This window comes from Sus scrofa, chromosome 6 (genome assembly GCF_054392235.1).
Source record: "Sus scrofa isolate SSC_HxYL_T2T_F1_AM1 chromosome 6, Sscrofa_HxYL_maternal_Yorkshire_Landrace_v2.0, whole genome shotgun sequence".
NCBI classification, from domain to species: Eukaryota; Metazoa; Chordata; class Mammalia; order Artiodactyla; family Suidae; genus Sus; species Sus scrofa.
Window position 1 is genome coordinate 172,542,805 of NC_139388.1, and position 12,987 is coordinate 172,555,791.

Here is a 12,987-nt window from a genome sequence, read left to right on the forward strand (position 1 = left end):
GAAGACACTGGAGATTTTATCCCAAGTCACAAAGAGTACAATGTAACATTTGGTTCTGCTTACATTGGCCCCATTAATGACACACATGATGTCTGCAACTTAACCACCTACTCTCTTCTTCCACTCTTTTTCGTGCTTAACATGTATTATTGTGATATGTGTATACAGAAGAGTGTATACTACATGTAGGTAATATTTAAAGAACTATAATGAAATGAAGATCTGTGAACTCACCAACAGGATAGGAAACAGAACGTTACCTGCTCCAGCGTTTCTCCCTGATTGCCTTCTTCCCACACATGCACACTCTCACCCCATCCTGGATGCTGTGATTATTCCCTCATTTCTTCCTCCTCAATGACTTTGGCGTCACCCAGTTTTCACTCCCCCACCCCCGTGATGATGACACTGCTTTTTGGTCGTGATGATGTTGAGAAATTCTCAGTAAGATCCTGTGCCGTTCAGTTTGCTGTGTTCGCCCTCTTTCAGAGGGTCCAGGGCTCCAAGAAGAAACTCAAACTCCTGAACTTGGCCCACACGTCCCCCTGCCCTGACCCACCTTTAATCTGGGGCATCCTCTCCCGCCTCTCTCCCCCACGTGCCACATGCACGCTCCTGCTTCTGGGCTTGGTCACTATTCCTCTTTGTCCTTGGGTCTCAGCTGGGAGCCTCAGCCTCTGCGCATCTCAGGCAGGTGGTCCTCCTCTCTGACTGCCCTCAGAACATCCTGTCACCTCTGACCAGCAGCTTCTGTCCTACTCAGAAGCCCCTAAGAGTGCTTATCACACGCCCTGTAGGCTCTGGGCGTCTCAGGGCATGAACTGAGTCAATCTCATCTACCACTGTTTGATGGAGTCGTTAACACAGCGTAACTCCAGTAAACGATGTACGAAAGAATGAAGGAGGAAGAGGGGGAGGGAGGAAGGAGGTTGGAAAGGGAGGGAGAGAGGAAGAAAGGAAAGAAGGAAAGAAAACAGTGGGAAAGGAAGGTGGGAAGGACGGGGATGGAAACCTAGATTCAGATTCAGCTCTTCCGCTTACTCATTTAGAACTCAACCCCTCCGAGCCACTTTTCCCCAAACAACCAAAGAAGTGAGATAATAGCAGTGACTGCCCAGGGTCGCAAGATGTCCACCCAAATGTGTGGCCCTCCGTCTTCCATGGAGGGGCCAGCCTTCCCAGCCAGAGGGGAGCAGGTGGGTCATGGAAAGCCTCTGACACTGGCTGGTTTCTCCCACACCCAAGGACGGCCCTCTTCCTCATCCCCAGCAGAACTCACCTCCTTGGAATTGTCTCTGTTAACTCTCTGTGCTGTTTTCCTTTTCCAGCCTGATCCAGTTTCCAACGCTCACTTCCCCAGTCCCTTCCTGCGAGCAGGTCACGATGGCCAGCAGCCGCAGCCAGCTGTCCCCGCCCCAGGTGTTTGCCATTGCAGCCTATTCTAAGGGATTCGCCTGTTCCGCCGGGCCAGGGAGGGTTCTACTGTACGAGAAGGTGGACGACAAGGAGTCGTACCGTGAGAGCAGGGAAATCCGGGTGAGGAGGGGAGGCAGGGGCAAAGTTGGGGCCCGACTGGCATTTGTTCGGGGGCAGCAGGGCACCGACAGGGCGGGCGTTGGATGGGGAGAGGCTGGGGTGCTGAGCAGAAAGGGACTTGAGACATTTGCCTGCGGGGAGTTTTAGGATGGGCTGGGCAGAATCGAGGTTAGAATCAGGGAGATCTGGCTCTGAATCCTGGGAGAGGACTTTGGCAAATTCGGTTTTCTCTTTGAAGATCCGTGTTCCCATAAACGTGTGTGATTATGATGTCTCTGACACTTCATGTCGAGAACACTGCCTGGTGCGAGCATCCAGGAACGTTCGTGGAAGAAATGACACAGACGGTGGAGGGAGAGCTTATCTGTTTGGGGAAGAACCGGGAAGGCCTCAGGTGTTTGAGGCTAATCTTTGAGGAGGGGTCGTAGAGGGTGGGTGACATTTGACAGGAGGAAAGAGTCAGGAATTCCAAGGGGAAGGGACAAATTAGGCAAAGTCACCAGTGATGGAGAGCAGGTGCTGTGTTTGGGGGAGGTCCGTTGCCCAGTGGAGGGGCCTGAAGTCACTTAAAGGGAGAGAGAGGAGCTGCGAATGGTGAAAGGTGGCAAATAGAAACGCCAGCCTGGAGAGCGTGTGTGTAATTCGGCAGGTGTCCTGTGTCCGTGGAGAAGCATTATGCTTCAGAAAAGTAACCTGCCTGTGTTGCCTGGTGCGGGTGATTTGGGGGCATTGGATGCGAAGTGGTTAATTACCCATGGAATGAGTTAGACCTGACTCACTTTTACTGGCTGAGTGACTTCACATGGGTTGCAGAATCTAGAACACTCGTAAGATAATGGCGCATCCCTGCTGGTTATCAAAAGAATGGAACAACAGCCATGTAATCACTCTGTGTACTGCCTGTGCTCGATAAATGCATTAGTAGCTATCCTTGCCACGATCAGGAGTTAGTTCTGAGGCTTTCAGGTGAGGGCTCGGCAGTGAGGAGCACAGAGAGCCTTTGCAAAGCTTAAGTCCATAGGACGTTCCCTGAGCAGATGCAGGAGCCCAGAGATGAGCAGCTCTCAGAGAGGATGCGCAGGCTGTGTGCTGCATGCCGGGAAAAGACGCCAGGATGAGGGGTGGGTGAGAGCAAGGCAGGCGGTGTCGGGGAAGGAGCACGGTGAGTTTACTTGCCTGTAATTCATTCTTTTGTGTATTTATTCACTTAACAGATGTTTATTGAGTGTTTCCTCTGTCTCGGGCTCTGTGCTCAGGGCTGGGATACAGTAGGGAAGCAACCACAGTAAGACTTGTCCTTAGAGCTCAATCAACAAGCAAACAAATATGAACAGCTTGTCCGATGAGACCAATGGTGTGAAGAAAATCAAGCCAGGAAGGCACAGGGAGCAAGAGGGCGTCTGTTCTAGAGCCAGTGTCCAGGGGAGACCTCGCTGAGGAGTGCTGACTTTTGACCAGAGCCCAGGATAAATTGAAGCAGTTGGAAATGTGGTTTAGACCTTGTGCGTGAGATAGTGTATTCATGAGAACACACGCGCGCGCGCACACACACACACACACACACACACACACTGCTGCTGAAACTTGACCTCTGTCCACCGCTGCCAAATAGAAACGCAGAGACAGAGTTTTGGGTGAAGGAGAAAAAAATAGCTTTTATTGCTTCCCCAGGCAGTAGAGGCCACAGCAAGCTCAAGACTGTGCCCTCCATTGGGGAAGAATTGCAGGGAGTTTTATGGTCTAAAAGGAGAAAACAGGGTTTCAGATAAGAATCAGCATTGGGGCCCAAACACATTCTTCTTCCTTGAGGGGAATCTTAGTCATCGAACCTGGCATCAGGAGATTTCAGCCTGATCCTGGTGGTGGTCCTCTGGGTTATTGTCTAGAATAACAGTGCTTTGGGAAGGGGCATATTGATCATAGATTAGAAAAACTAGGAAGCTTCCCGAAAAGCGTCATGTGCTAACAATCTTTAACCCACAGGCGGTGTGTGCTCTAGGGTGCCTGATTTTAGCTTACAGGTGACTGTGTTTAGGGTGCAATTAAACGAGAAAGAAGCGTAAGGAAGGGCCCCAAGATGTTCAATTTTAAAGTATTCATTGCTAAAGGAAGCACACGGAACATACCTTTTAGGTGTATAAGATGCCTACCTCATTGTGTGTATCCTCTGAGAGGGAACCAGGATGCTGCCCCAAGCCTGCACTATTTTCGCTGTTCCTCACTTGTCTTTGCAACTCCTCCCTTCCCTGATCGGTAACGGTTTGAACCTGCCCCCTGGAACTCAGGGAAGGTCATAGAGGCTGAATGAGGCTTGTTTCCTAAAAACAAGACATGGAGCGGGGGAGGGGGGCCCCACACAGAAAGGCTTTTGTGCCCAGGAGCCCCACAGGGCCCTGCTTGGTTACAATGGCGCTTGGCTTGTATCTGGCACATACGTGATGCTTTGTTTTTTACTCCTTTAAATATTAATTATTGTCATTACCTTACTACTGTTGTTTTCACTATACCCTCATATTATATGAAATCGTAAAATCATTGACAAGGGGTTTGGAGAGCATAGGACGGAGGACAAAATTTAGCATTTCCTAATTTTATTTATTTATTTAAGTATAGATGGTTTACAGTGTTGCGTCAACTTCTGCTGTACGGCATCGTGACCCAGTCATGCTTATATTTTGTATACACATACACATTCTTTTTCTCATACTATCTTCCATCGTGTTCTACCACAAGCGATTCCTCGTGCCGTACAGTAAGACCTCATTGCTTATCCATCCTAAGTGTAATAGTTTGCATCTACCAACCGCAAATTCCCCATGCTTCTGCTTCTTCCCTCTTCCCCCTTGGCAACCACAAGTCTTTTCTCTATGTCTCTGAGTCTGTTTCTGTTTTGTGGCTAGGTTGATTTCTGCCACATTCTAGATTCCACATATAAGTGATATAGGGCATTTGTCTTTCTGATTTACTTCCTTTAGTATGAGAATCTCTAGTTGTATCCGTGTTGCTGCAAATGGCATTATTTTGTTCTTTTTTATGGCCAAGTACTATTCCATTATATATATGTACCACATCTTCTTAATCCATTCATCTCTTTTATTTATTTATTTGCTTGATTTTTAGGGCCACACCTGAGGCATAGGGAAGTTCCCAGGCTAGGGGTCGAATCAGAGCTGTAGCTGCTGGCCTACACCATAGCCATTCAAGCAGTGTCTGTGGCCTACACCACAGCTCACAGCAATGCCAGATCCTTAACCCACTGAGCAAGGCGAGGGATTGAACCCATATCCTCATGGATACTAGTCGGATTTTTTTCCACTGAGCCACAGCGGGAACTCCAATCCATTCATCTGTTGATGGACATTTAGGTTGTTTTCATGTCTTGGCTATTGTAAAAAGTGCTGCAATGAACTTAGGGGTGTATCTTTTTGAATGAAAGTTTTGTCTGGATATTGCTCAGGAGTGGGATTGCTGGATCATATGACAGTTCTATATTTAGTCTTCTGAGGAACTTCCATACTGTTTTTCTTAGTGGTTGTACCAATTTACATTCCCACCAACAGTGAAGGAGATTTCCCTTTCTTCCATACCCTCTCCAGAATTTGTCATTTGTATACTTGTTAATGATGGCCAATCTGACCAGTTTGAGGTGGTCTTTTATTTTAGTTTTGATTTGCTTTTCTCTAATAATTAGTGATGTTGAACATCATGTGCCTACAGACCAGCCATATGTATTCTTTGGAGAAACGTCTATTTAAATCTTCTGCCCATTTTTCATTGGTTGTTTATTTTTTTGTTGTTGTTGAGTTGTAAGAGCTCTTTGTATATTTTGAAGATTAGGCACTTCTGTTGCATTGTTCACAAATATTTTTCTCCCATTCTGTGTGTTGTCTTTTCATTTTTAAAATGGTTTCCTTTGCTGTGCAAGAGCTTTTGAATTTTAGTTAGGTCCAACTGGTTTATTTTGTTTTTATTGTCATTATTCTAGGAGGTGGATCAAATTCTGTGATTTATGTCAAAAAGCATTCTGCCTATGTTTTCCTTTAGAATTTCTATAGTATCTGGCCTTACATTTAAGTCTTTTAATTCCTTCTGAGTTTATTTTTGTGTATGGTGTTAGAGAATGTTCTAATTTCATTCTTTTATATGTAGCTGTCCAGTTCTTCCAGCACCGCTTATTGAAGAGACTTTCTTCCACTGCATGTTCTTGCCTCCTTTGTCATAGATGAATTGACCATAGGTGCTTGGGTTTATTTCTGGGCTTTCGATACTCTTCCATTGATCTATATTTCTGGGGGTTTTGCCAGAACCATACTGTTTTTTGTGTTTTTTGCTTTTTAGGACTGCACTTGTGGCATGTGGAAGTTCCTAGGCTAGGGGTCAAATTGGAGCTGAAGCTGCTGGCCTATGCCACAGCCATAGCAACACAGGATCCAAGCCATATCTGCAAACTACAGCACAGCTCACAGCAGTGCTGGATACTTAACCCACTGAGCAAGGCAGGGATTGAACCTTCATCCTCATGGATATTAGTCAGGTTAGTTACCACTGAGCCACAGTGGGAACTCCAGTACCATATTGTTTTGATGACTGTAGCTTTGTAGTAGAGTCTGAAGTCAGGGAACCTGATTCCTCCATTTCCATTTTTCTTTTCCAATATTGCTTTTGCTCTTTGGGGTCTTTTGTGTTTCCATACAATTTTTAAAATATTTTGTCCTAGTTCTGTGAAGAATGTCCTTAGTAATCTGTTAGAGATTGCATTGAATCTGTAGATTTCCTTGGGTAGCATAGTCATTTTATTTTTTATTTTTTTGTCTTTTTGCTATTTCTTTGGGCTGCTTCTGTGGCATATGGAGGTTCCCAGTCTAGGGGGTCTAATCAGAGGTGTAGCCGCTGGCCTACGCCAGAGCCATAGCAACACGGGATCCGAGCCACGTCTGCAACCCACACCACAGCTCACGGCAATGCTGGATCGTCAACCCACTGAGCAAGGGCAGGGACCGAACCCGCAACCTCATGGTTCCTAGTCAGACTCACTAACCACTGCGCCATGACGGGAACTCCAGCAGTCATTTTAACAGTAATGATTCTTCCAATCTAAGAGCCTGGTATAACTTTCCATCTGTTTGTATTTGTGTTTTGCTTTCTTTACCAGCATCTTACACTTTTCAGAGTATAGGTATTTGCCTCTTTAGGAATGTTTATTCCAAGGTATTTTATTCTTTTTGATGCAGTGGTAAATGGGATGGTTTCCCTAATTTCTCGTTCTGATCTTTCATTGTTAGTATATAGATATGCACTTGATCTCTGTGTGTTAATTCTGTATCCTGTGACTTTACCAAATTCATTGATGAACTCTTTTTTGGTAGTGTCTTTAGGATTTTCTATGTACAGAATCATGTCATCTGCCAACATTGGTAGTTTTACCTCTTCTCTTCCATTTGGACTCTTTTTATTTCTTCTCTGATGGCCCTGGTTGGGGCTTCCAAAATTATGTTGAATAATAGTGGTGAAAGTGGACATCCTTGTCTTTTTCTGATCTTAGCAGAAATGTTTTCAGTTTTTTCACCATTGAGAATGATGTTAGCTGTGGTTTTGTCATATATGGCTTTTATTATGTTGAGGTAGATTCCCTCTATACCCACTTTCTGGAGAGTTTTTATCATAAGTGGGTGTTGAACTTTGTCAAAAGCTTTTTCTGCATCCATTGAGATAATCTTATGGTTTTTATTCTTCAGTTTGGTTTATTCTTCAGTTTGTTGATGTATATTATACCAATTGATTTGCAGATATTGAAGGTAAATCCCACTTGATCATGGTGTGTGACCCTTTAAATATATAGTTAGATTCTGTTTGCTAACATTTTGTTGAGGATTTTTGCCTCTATGTTCATCTGTGACATTGACCTATAACTTTTTTTATGTGGTAACTTTGGTTTTGGTGTCAGGGTGATGGTGACCTCATAGAATAAGTTGGGAGTTTCCCTTCCTCTGTGATTTTTGGGAAGACTTTCAGAAGAATAGGTGCTAACTCTTCTCTGAATGTTTGATAGCATTCGCCTGTGAAGCCAGGAGATCCTGGACTTTTGCTTTTTGGAAGATTTTAAATCATATTTTCAATTTCAGCACTTGTGATGATTGGTCTATTCATATTTCTTATTTCTTCTTGGTAGGTTGTACCTTTGTAAGAATCTGTCCATTTCTTCTAGGCTGTCCATTTTATTGGCACATAGTTGCTTATAGTAGTCTCTTATGATCCTTTGTATTTCTGTGGTGTTAGTTGTAACTTCTTTTTTGTTTCTCATATTATTGATTTGAAACATCTCCCTTTTTTTCTTGATGAGTCTGACAAAAGGTTTATCAATTTTGTTGATCTTTTCAAAGAACCAACTTTTGGTTTCATTTATCTTCTCTGTTGTTTTCTTTATTTCATTTATTTCTGCTCTGATCTTTATGATTTCTTTCCTTCTACTAATTTTGAGTTTTGTCTGTCTTGTCTTTTCTAAATGTTTTAGGTGTAAGGTTAGGTTGTTTATTTGAGCTTTTTCTTGTTCCTGAGATAAGATTGTATTGCTATAAACTTCCGTCTCAGAACTGCTTCCCTCTCAGAAACTCCCTTAGCTTTTGGATTGTTGTATCTTCATCGTCGTTTTTTTTCTATGTATTTTTTCTATTTCCTCTGATTTCTTTGATGATGCATTGGTTCTTTATTAGTATATTGTTTAGCTTCCAGGAGTTTGTGGGGTTTTTTCCTGTTTTGTCCCTTGCAGTTTATTTTTCTTTTTTTAAAAAAAAATTATTACAGTTGATTTGCAATGTTCTGTCAATTTCTGCTGTACAGCAAAGTAACCCAATAATGTATATGTGTATATCACACACACATCCTTTTTCTCACATTATCCTCCATCATGTTCCATCACAGGTGATTAGATATATAGTTCCCTGTGCTGTACACCAGGATCCCATTGCCCATCTTCTCCAAATGTAGCAGTTTTCATCTACTAACCCCAGACTCCCAATCCATTCCACTCCCTCACTCTCCACTAAGGAAAACACAAGTTTATCCTCCATGTCTGTGATATTTTCTGTTTTGTAGATAGACCATTTGTGCCATGTTTTAGACTCCACATATAAGTGATATCATATGGTGTCTGTCTTTCTCTTTATGGCTTACTTTACTCAGTATGAGAGTCTCTAGTTCCATCCATGTTGCTGCAAATGGAATTGTTTTGTCCTTTTTTATGGCTAGGTAGTATTCCATTGTGTATATATGTACCACACCTTCCTAATCCATTCATCTGTTGATGGGCATTTAGGTTGTTTCAATGTCTTGGCTATTATGAATAGCACTGCTATGAACATGTGGGTGCATGTATCTATTTCAATGAAAGGTTTGTCTGCATATATGCTTAGGAGTGGGATTGCTGGGTCATATGGTAGTTCTATATTTAATTTTCTGAGGTACTTCCTTACTGTTTTCCATAGTGGTTGCACCAATTTACATTCCCCATCAACAGTGAAGGAGGGTTCCCTTTTCTCCACAACCTCTCCAGCATTTGTTGTTTGTTGTCTTGTTAATGATGGCCACTCTAACTGGTGTGAGGCTGTACCTCATTGTTATTTTTGATTTTCATTTCTCTAATAATTAGCAATGTTGAGCATTTTTTTATGCACCTACTAGCTATGTCTGTTTCATGTGCTATGTCTTCTTTGGAGAAATGTCTATTTAGGTCTTCTGATCATTTTTCAATTGGGTTGTTTGTTTTTTTTGATGGTGAGTTGTATGAGTTGTTTGTATATTTTGGAGATTAAACCTTTGCCCGCTGAGTTATTTGCAAAAATTGCCTCCTACTCTGTGGGTTGTCTTTTCATTTTCTTAATGGTTTCCTTTGCTGCTCAGAAGCTTTTGAGTTTAATTAGGTCCCATTGCTTTATTTGTGTCTTTATTAGCTTCATTCTAGGAGGTGGATCAAACAAGATGTTGCTGTGATTTATGTCACAGAGCATTTTGCCTATGTTTTCCTCCAGGATTTTTATAGTATCTGGCCTTACATTTAGGTTTTTAAATAATTTTGAATTTATTTTTGTGTATGGTGTTAGGAAATGTTCTAATTTCATTGTCTTATCTGCACTTGTCCAGTTTTCCCAGAACCATTTGTTGAAGAGACTATCTTTTCTCCACTTTTTGTACCTGACTCCTTTGTAATAGATTAATTGACCATAGGTGTCTGGGTTTATTTCTGAGCTTTCTATCCTGTTCCATTGATCTGTATTTCTGTTTTTGTGTCACTACCATGCTGTTTTGAGACTGTAGCTTTGTAGTAGTCTAAAGTCAGGGAGACAGATTGCTCCAGTTTTGTTTTTTTCTTTTCAATATTGCTTTGGCTATTAGAGGTCTTTTGTGTTTCCATACAAATTTTAAAATATTTTGTTCTAGTTCTGTGAAGAACATCCTTGATAATTTGGTAGAGATTGCATTGAATTTGTAGACTGCCTTAGGTAGTGTTGTCATTTTGACTATGTTGATTCTTCCAATCCAACAGCATGGTATATTTTCCCATCTATTTGTGTCTTCTTTGATTTCTTTCATCAGTGTCTTATAGTTTTTAGAGTACAAGTCTTTTGTCTCTTTAGATAGGTTTATTGTAGGTATTTTATTCTTTTTTATGCAATGGTAAATGGGATGGTTTCCCTAATTTCTCTTTCTGCTCTTTCATTGTTAGTATAATAAATGCAGTTAATTTATGTGTATTAATTTTTTATTCTGTGATGCTACCAAATTCATTGATGAGCTCTAATAGTTTTCTGGTAGTGTCTTTAGGATTTTCTAGATGTAGAATCATGTCATCTGCAAACAGTGATAGTTTTACTTTTTTTCCAATTTGGATTCCTTTTATTTCTTTTCCTTCTTTGATTGACATGGCTATGATTTCCAAAACTATGTCAAATAACATTGGTAGAAGATGATATCCTTGTCTTATTCCTGGTCTTACTGAAAATGCTTTGTTTTTCACCATTGAGAATGATGTTAGCTGTGGGTTTATCATAAATGTCTTTTATTATATTGAGATGGGTTCCCCTTTATGCCCACTCTCTGGAGAGTTGTTATCAGGAATGGTTTTCTGCATCTATTGAGAGGATCATATGGTTTCTATTGAGAGGATCATATCGTTTTTATTTTTCGGTTTGTTGATGTGGCATATCACATTGATAGATTTGCAGATATTGAAGAATCCTTGCATCCCTGGGATAAATCCTACTTGATCATGGTGTACAATCTTTTCAATGTATATTTGCATGCAGTTTGCTAATATTTTGTTGAGGATTTTTGCATCTATGTTCATCAGGGCCTGTAATTTTCTTTTTTTTGTGGTATCTTTGTCTGGTTTTGGTATCAGTGTAATGATGGCTTCATAGAATGAGCTTGAGAGTGTTCCTTCCTCCGCTATTTTTTGAAAGAGTTTCAGAAGAATAGGTATTAACTCTTCTCTGAATGTTTGGTAGAACTCAGCTGTGAAACCATAAGGTCCTGGACTTTTGTTTGTTGGAAATTTTGAAGTCACATTTTCAATTTTGGTATAGTTGTGATTGGTCTATTCATATTTTATGTTTCTTCCTCTTTTAGCCTTGGAGGTTGTGCCTTTGTAAAATTCTGTGAAAATTTCTTCTAGATTGTCTATTTTATTTGCATATAGTTGCTCATAGTAGTCTCATGATCCTTTGTATTTCTGCAGTGTCAGTTGTAACTTTCCTTTTTTCATTTCTAATTTTATTGATATGAACCCCCTCCCTTTTTTTCTTGATGAGTCTGGCTAATGGTTTTTCAATTTTGTTGATCTTTTCAAATAACAAACTTTTGGTTTCATCGATCTTCTTGATTATTTTCTTTGTTTCTCTAATGTTTATGATTTCTTTCCTTCTACTAATTTTGGGCTTTGTCTGTTCTTCCTTTGCTATATACTTAAGTTGTAAAGTTTGAGTTTTTGCGCTTTTTCTTGCTCCTGAGGTAAGATTGTACTGCTATAAACTTCCCTCTCAGAACTGCTTTTGCAGTGCCCCATAGGTCTTGGATTGTTGTATCTTCATTGTTATTTGTCTGTATGTACCTTTTAATTTCCTCTTTGATTTATTTAATGATCCATTGGTTGTTTAGTAGCATATTATTTAGCTTCTAAGAGTTTGTGGGTTTTTTGCTTTTTTTTTTTCTTGTAGTTGATTTTTAGTCTCATAGCACTGTGGTCAGAGAAAACACTTGAAATAATTTCATTTTTTTTTCTAATTTACCAAGGCTTGATCCATGGCCCAATATGTGATCTATCCTGGAGAATGTCCTGTGTGCATTTGAGAAGAAAGTATATTCTGCTGCTTTAGGGTGAAAAGTCCTATAAATATCAGTTAAGTCTATTTGATCTAGTGTATCATTTAAGACCTGTGTTTCCTTTTGATTTTCTGTCTGGATGATTTGTCCCTTTCTGTAAGTGGGGTGTTAAAGTCCCCCACTATTATGGTGTTACTGTTATTTTCCCCTTTTATGGATGTTAGTAGTTGCCTTATATATTGTGCTGCTCCTATGTTGGGTGCATATATATTTACAATTGTTATTTCTTCTTCTTGTATTGGTCCTTTCATCATTATGCAATGTCCTTCTTTGCTCTTGTGACCTTTATTTTAAAATCTATTCTGTCTGATATGAGTATTGCTATTTCTGTTTTCTTTTCTTCCATTGTCATGTAATATTTCCTTCCATCCCTTCACTTTAAGTCTGTATGTGTCCTTAGATCTCAAGTGGGTCTTCTGTGGACAGTATATATATATGGGTCCTGTTTTTAAAACCATTCAACCAGTCTTTGTCTTTTAGTTGGAGTATTTAATCTGTTTACATTCAATGTAATTGTGAATAAGTATGTACTTATTGTCATTTACTTAATTTTTTTGGATTGTTATTTTGGGTCTTTTTTCTTCCCTTCCTCTTTTTGTTGTCTTCTCTTGCGATTTGCTGACCATCTTTAGTGTTATATTCAGCTTGATTTTTCTTGTGTGTGTGTGTGTGTGACCATTATAGTTATTTGAATTGTGGTTCCCATTATATCTTGATATATCCATTTATATGTGTACAGAATTGTTTCTGCTTGCTGGTCTCAATTTCAAATGAATTTTCACTGTTCTGCATTTGTCCTCTCCTCTTCTCATGCCTGCTAGTTTAGATATCCTATTTGCCACAGGGTGATTTCCTACTTTTAAATTATCTTTGCCTTTACCAGTGAGTTTTTTCATTTGTAAACGTCTTGTTTATAATTGTGGCTTCTCCTTTTCTGCTTATAGACGTTCTTTTAATAGTTGATGTAGAGCTGGTTTGGAGGTGCTGAATTCTTTTAGCTTTTGCTTGTCTGAAAAGCTTTTCATATTTCCGTCAAATCTAAATGACAACTTTGCTGGGTAGAGTATCTTGGTTCTA

General features: G+C 40.4%; 1 protein-coding gene across 2 annotated transcripts in view; it reads left to right on the plus strand.

Moving 5' to 3' along the window:
* The first annotated feature begins 2,491 nt into the window (after nt 1-2,491).
* Nucleotides 2,492-12,987, plus strand: part of LOC110261246 (olfactory receptor 2A12-like) — a 76,513-nt gene continuing 66,017 nt past the window's right edge. The window contains exon 1 of one of the 2 annotated variants that reach the window (XM_084965415.1): nt 2,492-2,698. The gene's annotated coding sequence lies outside the window, so the exon portion shown is untranslated. The remainder of the gene's footprint in view (nt 2,699-12,987) is intronic. The other variant, XM_084965414.1, reaches the window with a different exon arrangement.